Here is a 10,224-nt window from a genome sequence, read left to right on the forward strand (position 1 = left end):
TGTCTGGTGTAATTCACTGTGCCTTGTTAACCGGACTTCCTGGAACTGTCCATATTATCTTTCTAATTATATTTTACAAGTATTAGAGTCGAAAACCCGTTAGTTGATATGTGAGTTTTTCGTAGACTTAAATTTTAGTTATCGATGCTGATCAAAAGTTATTTTTTTTCCTGGTACGAATTCAGTATAAGGCCGAAAAGTCCTGTTTTGACCTGTTTCCTTGGAAACATACCATGCACAGATTAAATATGGCCTATAATAGACCATTTCGATCGAATATTAAAATTCTAGCTAGCCTACGAGGCTTAGGGGAATAAAACAAAAGAAATGAATTATTCATCGCTGAACCTTATTGTATTTTCTGTTGTTTTATTCCTCTAAGCCTCGTAGCCAAAAACAAATTTTAATATATCGATATTGCTTTTCAGAAATAACAATGGATTCCTTATGTCCGGTCAACGTGCATTTCGTTAAGTTTTGGCCTTCAGTTAACCTCTTGTTAGAAATTGCCTGGAAATGACTTTTTTACCCCTTTTTCGATAGTTTTTGGCGCAATTTTACCGCATTTCAAGCCGAATTTGCACCAGTTGATTTTTACCCTTAATTACTTTTAGTTTCTATTATTTAGTTAACTAAGTAGTGTTGAGACCAGGCGCGTAAGAGGGGGGGTTCGAGGGGTTCGAACGAACCCCCTTTGAAGATCAATAATGGCGGAAGAAAAACTTTTTAAATAGAGTTCCTCTGGTCGAAATACATCAACCAAAGAAAAATAGAGATATAAACCCGTTCTTTAGGCCTTATGTCTTATCCTCAGTAAAAATAAAAATTGTCAAGAACCCTTGGAGATTAATTTTAATGACGTTTCATTTTTTGCGGTAAAACTGCATCCGCCCGAAAAAGCCATAGAAAAGCATGCTTTGCGATACGTTTTGTTCTCTGAATGCGATTCACTTCAAACTTTATAGTTCAAGCCTTGTTGAGTTTCACGCGCAATTACGTACAAGTTCGCCTGAGAACATTCACTTGTGAATGTGAACGTTCCATAAGCGCAATGTGGAGGTTGAACAACTACATGAGGTGTACGATTGGGAGAGAGTAGGCTGTCCGCCCTAGCTCTAATGCATATCAAATATGATATGCCTGTCAATCTTGACGAGATAGTCAATTTGTTCGAAGGCCTACACCCGAGAATGATGCAGTTTACTAGGTTGGTGTATGACTATCAGCAGATCGAATAACTATAAGAACTTGACGTCGACAGGGTGCAGAATGTACATTGAACTTTCTTGTTTAAGTAGAAACAATTATGCCGTCGAAATGATGTATATAGCTTAAAAAGCTGCTGTAAAACAAAGTTGTGATTTGCCTAAAATGGGTCTCAAAATGCAGGAGATGAGGTTTCTGGGAACCTAGATTTTCAAAAATTCCCCCGCCCCCCCCCCCCCCCCTAGTAAGAGCGCCTCCGGCGCTTAGCAACATTTGGGGCTCAACGAACACCCCTATCGAAACCTTAGCTACGCGCCTGGAGACTCTTAATCTACAAGTGATTATAGACTAGGTGAAACACCTATTGTACCAGGATAATTTATTGAAAAAGGCGGAACCTGCAAAAGATTTGAAGAAGAAGCGGTTGTGTTCTTTTTTTAGCTTTCGTTGTAGCATACTGTTATGTAATTTTATTCAACTTATGATTTCTCTTGTATTCTGAGGTGGAGAGTTTTCATGTGTAAAAAAAAGAAATGTTCCTTGTAATTTTTATATTGCTCTTCTTACTTTGCTTCGTCCAGATCGTTTGGGAATCACCTTGAAAATTTTGGAAGAAAATCGTTTCGGCTACTGCAACTCTGTCGAAGAAAGATGTGTTAATTATTCTGGCGCGCTTGCGTACATTGTCGTCCCCAGAGCCGCTCGGCTTTGACTACGTCATACAGTCATGCGCTAAGGGGAAGAGCTGTGTAGTTGAGAATGGCAAGCGTACTATCGCGTAACAATTACTGTGCAAGGGATAACGTTAGCTTAAAGTTACGGTTGACGAGATTTTGACAGTCGATTGACAGTTCCCTCCTGGACGATATAAAAGCAGCGGAACCATATCATTCCTCGCGGTCTTGTTAAGAGTGAAGCTGGAAGTCTTGGTGCGAACAAATAAAAATGTTCAAATAGAAGCAGAAGACTAAACGTTCCTTCCTTGCTCTGTGATACGCCAACAAATGGAGTACCGTATAACATTTGGAGGAGAAGAGTTCGTCTCCGGAACACCACTCACTGCCTTCGAGTGCTCTGACGAGTTCGAATTCCAGTGCCTTTTTTCAGTGCCCTGGGTTTTGGCTTGACAACTCTGGTTGCTGCCACGCTTGGGCGCTTCAGTTACAGCCCCACCAAGCGCAGAATTCACAGCGCCATTAAAGGTAGTTTTCTGGCTGCTTCCTTTCAGTTCAAACAGTGTACATCTTCGTCGTCGCCACAGCTCAGCTTCCACAAGCGTTCATCATCGAAGCCGCACAACTCAAGGCAAACAGGAACACAAGTTGGACTCATACAATAAACAAGTAGTCTTGACTTTGAGTAAACCACGCAAGCCTCGTGCTCAAACCGGCGCGCTGCTCGCCTCGCTGCCTTCCTCGAACGAAATGTTTTATTTGTCTGGATGACGCAGACGCGAGAATTCCATCAACTGTTGCAAAACGTATGGACACGAGTCTTGTTTACTTTCTTGTTTCACAGCGGCGTGTAATAGAAAACCACTTGACCAGCGTGCCAGTTTTGAGCCTACTTGCCCGCAGTGTAGGAACAGATTTGTTTTCTATAATCTCGATGAAATTCGGCCGGAAGAGCCCCCTGGCAGCTACGCTTTTGTCTTTTTCCACATACACTTTACGATAGTAAAGTGTATAACACTAAATGTTTGGTAGTTGAAAACTGGATAGGGCGAAAAAGAACCGTTTACTTGTCATGCATGATTTCGTTAATTGTAAATTAACACTTGAATACTTTAATCATAACTATTGTAGAGTATCCTTGTCCTGATTGTTTTCCCCTGTTTGAACGTTATGATCTCCTGAACAAAAGGAATCTTCACTTGGAGTAGAAATAGTATTTTGTGGTAAATCTAACGGTATCAGCACAGCCGCCTGTGAAGGACTAAGTAACTTTTTAAGCGACTTTAAGAGCGATTTTTTGGGTCAGTGTCAGGTTGAGGAGGAGAAGGCGAAGGTAAAGGAAAAATTGCTAGATGTAGAAGGAAGCCTTTCAGCTACGACTTCCCCGGCCGCACCTTTCTCGGCAAGGCCCGAGCCTTCTGTCTAGTAATCAGGATTGAACCTAGGGCAAGCCCTAATTATGAACCAAGTTTCTCGACTGACAGCAACTAAATTAAGTAGGTAAATTTACGAAAATAGTAGAAGAATACAAACGAACAAAATGAAACTATAAAGGAAACATAACTACTCTTACTGACTCAAATGAACTAAAGACCGAACTGTCTTTGCTTGCAAAGGTTAGGCGCTAGTACAACTAGCAAAAGGCATAGCTTCTCCTGTGAAACTGTCTACTGATCCAACAAATGTTGCGAAGATAAAGAAAACAGATTCTCACCATTGCTGTTATATTATCGGCCACCAAATATGTGGAGTAGCTCGCTCAGCTTAGCAGAGAGGTACCAGAAATCTTTGTAGCTCTTCTTTTTTCTTTAAGGAACTGGTTCTTCACTGCATCAATTCTACAACAATTCTACTTGTATCATTCAAATCACGCCTTAGTTTATAGTGTGCTGCAAATATGTTTACGACTCACACGGTAATTGAACCAAGGCCAGATGGTACCAACCATCGATAGGAATGGGTTTTGCCAAAATACACTAACAGGCCGGATCAACACAACTGTTCTAAGGATACAGATATAAAGGGAAACCAATCAGGCTGATAAAATCCTGAAGTGTTTTGCCTTGATTTCAATCTTCGAGGAAACCCAAGCCAAGGTTAAAGAAAGAGGGCAAACCTGCCCACAGTACAAGTGTTAACTCTAATCTTTGAACAAAAGGAAAACGTCAAATAATCTGGAAAATATCACAGCTGTCAAAACTACCGAAAGGAAATAACAACTGTATTCTACATTAGCTTCACAATCACTATGTCCGGACGAATAAACCTTTTGAAAAAAACTGAAAATGTCCGAAATTTTGTACTTCCGAAGATTTTTGATTGTGTATCAAGGTAAATGTGTATATTACTATTTTCGAAATGTGTCAAGATTTCAATCATCCGAAAGTCTTTTTGTTCGAAGTTTATCGTCCTAAAATTATAAGTTATAACCCTTTCGCAGTTAGTTAATCACGAAATGAAGTTCGTAATGGGGACAATGAATATTTAATGTAACCTAACAGTACCTACAAACAGCCTTATGTGCCTTCTGGCGTGGATAGGGATGATATCGATGATGATGATGATGATGATGATGATGATGATGATGATGATGATGATGATGATGATGATGGTACCTACCAAGAGAGGATGTTCATCCTCTCTTGTACCTACATAAGCATTCAGCGTTAGGTGAAAATGTATCAGAGTATAATCTGATTGGGTGCAAATGAATGTTGCACCACAAGCACTAAAGGACATAAATAAAATGATGGATTAGAGAATTAACTACAGGGTTATTTCCCGGAAACTAGAAAACAGTTTTGACAAAATATTCATTTCAGCTGCCATTTCGTGGTGTACTAACTGCATGAGAAGCTGGAGATACATGTCGCATATTAATACAAGATCATTTCACCAATAACTGCGTCATAAGCAACTCCCGGGCCAAGTCTGAAATTTAAAATTTATCATGCGTAATTTTTTTTTTTCTTTTAGACTGATCCAGCGTAAACCACACTAATTAACTTGAACTAAAAATGCTGTCAAGGCATGTAAAACAAATTACATCTTCAACCTGTCATGTATGAGTCATCGACTAACGTTTTAACACGAATACTGCAATAGGTGCAGGTTGTAATGATGACAAGATACCGGCTGTTTTTCTTTCTTTTATTTCTTATTTTTACACAGTAATATCATGATTATCTTCTGTCAGCTTCTTTTATGATGATTTTTTTAAACAATAAAGTTGTTCTTGCAAAACAAAGTTAAAAGTTGTCAATTGAATTGGTATATATGTTTTACAATGCAAAAAAAACAACAACAACAACAAGAAAAACAGGTTTACAAAAAGCTGTTTGTCCATTGAAACTACTCCTTCAGGCAGCTGCAACAGCTGTGAAAGATACCACAGGGAACCTATAAAGTATGGTGACTGAATTACCATCTCACGACTCGGAAATAACAATTCCCTGGAGACTCCGTTTATTCGCCTCCGACTTTTTTAGTCGGTTTTCCTCGGTTATGAGCTAATCAGCCACCATATTTAAGGTGTGCGGTTTCTTCAAAAGGTAACGACAAGTTTATTTTACTCACAGATACAACATTTATAAGTGGAGAAAATCTAACTGACTGGACTGCTGAATTCAGTTGTTTCACTTTATATGGGCGATACACAGATAAAATGGTGGCTGAACCTGTGCAGCGTGCAGAGGAGATGTCTCGCCATTTTAAATTTATTTTCTCAACGTTCTCGGAAATAAACTATCCAATGATAACTTCTCAGAAATAAACTATCCAATCATAACTTGAGGAAAGTGGCCACACCTCGGCACCTCAAACTGGGACAATTCATGACTCGATAGTTATTTTTTAAAACGCAGACACTTCCTTCATTCGCCTTTGACTCTTTCAAAGGTTTGTTAAGTTGGGGTCGGTCGCAATTTTCGCAAGCCTTCGGTGACTAATACAAGTTTAGTTTAACCAGACCCAATATTGCTTAGTTTTGAAAATCGCGTTAATTTACCCGAGTCATTTTGTACTTAAACATGTTGGCCCGATTATTGTATGGCCCTCTCCTTGCGCAACATCTAAAAACTTCAAAGTAAAACCTGATGTATATTTTGCCAGAAACTCCCTTCATTCGCCTCCGACTATATTATTAAAGTCAGTCTGCTTTTTCGGTTAATAGATAACGGACCACCATGTTTAAGCCTACAGTGTGTTGTATCTAAGTTATGTCATCTCAAGTTAAAATTCATTACTTTTATAAGTTCTTACACTGATCGCCGGTTTTCATTCAGCTGCGGTACAATTTGTGGAGGACACCCGTATAGACATGACGGCCAGTTCATTTTCAAGGAATTCACTTAGTAAGTTTCATGCTGAAATATCTCTTAACTCGAAAAATTTACAGATTATTGTGAAAGACTTCATTCATTCGGCGACTCCGACTACTTTTGTTCCAGTCAGTTTTCTTCGGTTATAAGTTTTAGGGCCACCCCATGTTTAGAATTTGGTATCTTCACAAAGATGAAGCCTGATGTAATTTTTTGTAATGCGGTGAAAGCCGGCGAAAGCCCCTAGTGGTTATTTGTATCATGTAAGTTAATTCTAGTATATCATCCTAACATCATAATATCGTGAAAACATTTAGAAAGACAAACACGTAGTATTCATGACCACGTTTGAGTAAATTATAAGGCGAATTTTCGTGGGGCCTGCGTGAAAGTTTAAGGGCCACGTACAGAGCGACCAGCTGCTCTCGCGCGCACACTGACTAAATTCCACTCTATAATTACCCAAGATCAAGGCTGATCTATTTTTAAAAACAGCTTAAGGATAATACCCTGGGAAATAAATTTTCTGCATATGAATTATTCTAGACAACGAAATAAAAAAAATGTTAAACAATTTAAGTTACAAGAGAACTCTTGATTTAACAAACACTTTTAAAATTTTAGAGCAAATCCACCCCATGAAGATGTTTTTGCGTTTCTTAACTATGACTTTTGACTTCTTCCCGCAGCAACCAAAAACCTCATCACTAACATCACTGGTACTAACCTCGTCACCATTATTGTTGTTGTTCGAGTCAGTGCGGCTCGGCACGTAAACATTACAACCCGTGTTCGCCTCAGAACCATCACCTTCATTATCCTCACTATCAAAACGCTCTTCTGACTTTCTCTCACCATAATTATCATCGTCGTATTCATTGGCTTTCTGAAGGGACGATGGGCGTGGCGGAACAACATTGCAGTGCAGCGAGAGTTCTTCAACGTTATCATTATCAGTCTCGTCGTCATCATTATCGTCATCGTCATATCCTTCTCCTCTTGAGGTGGAAAATGAAAACGAGGCAGTTTTGGCTTCGGTGGAATCGTTACCGTCGTGATCGCCATCGCTGTGGCCATCATAATCATCATTTTCCACTTCCACCTCTGCGGACGACGATGAGTGATGAGCGATATCCTCGTGGGACCTGTTTATACTTGTGGTAGTTTGCCAAAGGTTGCAGTCATTGGAATCAACATCACCCTCCGATTCCTCTTCTGCAGACGAAAGTGAATAAAGGGTAACAGTTTCGGCTTCGATGCCTTCGAGGGACCGCTTCAAACCAGTGGTAGTTTCGCTAAGGTTGTCGATATTTCCATCATCATCATCATCACTGTCGGATTGCTCTTCGGCAGACGATGGCGAGTACAGCGTAACAGTCTCGGCCTCGATGTCATCGTGGGACCGATTCCTAGAGGCATTCGCACAAAGGTCGTCTTCATCACCGTCGAAATTTTCATCATCCTCGGATTCCTCCTCGTCAGAAGACGATAAAAAAGGTAGATTGGTGTTTAGTTCGGTGGCATCGAAGGAGGATCTTGTAGTTGTAGTATGTGACAGGTCTTCGTCGTCATCGTCATCGTCCTCGGAATCTTCTTCCTCAGTGGAAGATGAATATGGAGACACAGTTTGGACTTCCTGTTCATCAAAGGAACGAATAGTGGCGGTAGGTTTCGACAATGTAAGCAACGCTTTAACAAACTTGTTAAAGTTGGTCTTGGTAAGAATTTCCAGTTGATGGTGTTTTTGAAGTACTGTATTGTGAGTCCAGCATTCCACTGCGTCTTCATAATAATAGAATGTGTATCCTTTTGGAAGGTGGAAATGTGAGCCGCAGAAGTTTGTGAAGAATTCGAAATCCGTTAAAAGCTTGAATTTTTTTGGAATTAGACCGGCAATGGTAACGGTTGCATGAAATAGTTTGTTTCTAACATTGGCTAGGTACAGGATTTTTGTTAGTCTTACTCCCACAGTCGTCTCTTCTCTAACTTTAGTTACTGCCATGAATTTGACGTTGTCTCTCCTCGATTTCGCAGTAGCGAATTGTTGAATGTATCTCTGATTCTCAGTCTCTATTGTGGTTGTTAAGACTTGTATGTGCCAGTCTTTCATATTGTGGTACCTGTTGTACTGGTGATTATCTTCGTTGTTTCTTCTTCGATAGCCGTTTAGGCTTCTCAACTCGATTTCCCTTTTCATTTGATTCATTTTCCTTACTTCACAGCGCATTCAGAAAAATACTCTGAGGATGCTCTCAAACTCTGATGTCTTTGTTTCGTAATCTCGCGTAATGTAGCGCGCGCAAACAAGATTCGATAACAGGAGCAGTACAAAGACGTGGGAGAGCTTCATTCTTAAAAAGGACGATTGTTTAATCAAAGCACACGCATTATCTTTTGAAATTATTTTATTTCTAAACATTTTCAAAACCGTGAAAGCGACATTTTTACTCCGACCATTAAAACAAATGTATCATTCCTTGCCTCGCATTAAAATATGAAAATAGCGCGCGCGATTGTAATTCTGACTTGCCAACTTGAATCATTCGAAAACGCATTTCCTTTTGGCAGAAAGAATTCCTCAAAGTCGTACCAGTTAGTAAGTGCAGTGCATTCGGTCAGCGGGGGGGAAACATACTGGCCGAAATTGAACGTTATCTTGACGTTATGCGCTTTTGCACGCGGTCGCATCTCTATTCTGATTGGTCAATTAGTGATCAGTCATCAATGTGACATGTTTTGACATTATTATAGCGGATTTTACGAGACGTTTTCTACCGAAAAATGACAGGATCTGGATACAAGTTTAGTGGTAGACGATGGGGCGATTGTTGCACGCACTTTGTAGTAGCAGAGAGTTATTTTACTTCGGATTTTTTTTTATTGTCACTCTTTACACAATTACAAACACTACAGTTACAAACACTACAATAACAAATACACACATACATATAAACGAAAGCGCACTTACCATCCTGTGGTTGCAATGCACTCCCGTCGGGATCTCCACATAAAGGCGATTATCACTCGAGCTGAACTAGCCTACTTATACAAAAGAGTATTCTAGCTCTTAAAGTTTAACATATTCTGCAACCTTCTGCAGCAGTACCCCGTAATGTTCTTATAGTAACTATACGTGAGATGCTAATAGAGGTCCTAATATCAATGTTAATAAATCTAAACTGGAATTAACAACTAGCATAACAAACAATCTCACTATCCAATACCAGAATGTTAACAACAATGGTTTTTACGAAGCTTTGCTCGGTCTTTACGGACGTTCGTTGAGACATCACCAGAAATAAAAATCTGACTGTCTAGAAAGGGGTTGTTCTTCAAAGCATTGGACCAAGTTTCTCGACTGACAGCAACTAAGTTAAGTACGTACATTTACGAAAATAGAAGAAGAAAACAAAAGAACAGAAAGAGACTATTAAGGAAACATAACTAATCTTACTGACTCAAATGAACTAAAGACTGAACCGGCTGTCTTTCTTTGCAAAGGTTAGGCGCCAGTACACCTAGCAAAAGGCATTGTTTCTTTTGTGAAACTGTCCACTGATCCAACAAATGTTGCGAAAATAAAGAAAATAGATTCTCACCAAAGCTGAAATATTATCCACCAAATATGTGGAGTAGCTCGCTCAGCTTAGCCGAGAGGTACTAGGAATCTTTGCACCTATTCTTCTGCTTGTATCAGTGAAATCACACCTTTCTTTATAGTGTGCTGTAAACATGTTTACGACTCACATGTTAATTGAACCAAGGACAGATGTTCCCAACCAGAGATAAGAATTGGTTTTGCCAAAATACATTAACAGGCCGGAACCTCACAGCTGTTCTTCGAGGAAACCCAAGCCAAGGTTAAAGAAAGGGGGCAAACCTGTCCACAGCACAACTGCTAACACTTATCTTTGAACAACAGGAAAAATGTCAAATAATCTGGAAAATATCTGTCAAAACTACCGAAAGGAAATAACGACTGTAAAAAGTAAAGTCGAAAATACACCCTTACATTAGCTTCACAA

The sequence above is a fragment of the Pavona decussata genome, unplaced genomic scaffold (genome assembly GCF_977016875.1).
Source record: "Pavona decussata unplaced genomic scaffold, jaPavDecu1.1 SCAFFOLD_53, whole genome shotgun sequence".
In the NCBI taxonomy this organism is placed as follows: Eukaryota; Metazoa; Cnidaria; class Anthozoa; order Scleractinia; family Agariciidae; genus Pavona; species Pavona decussata.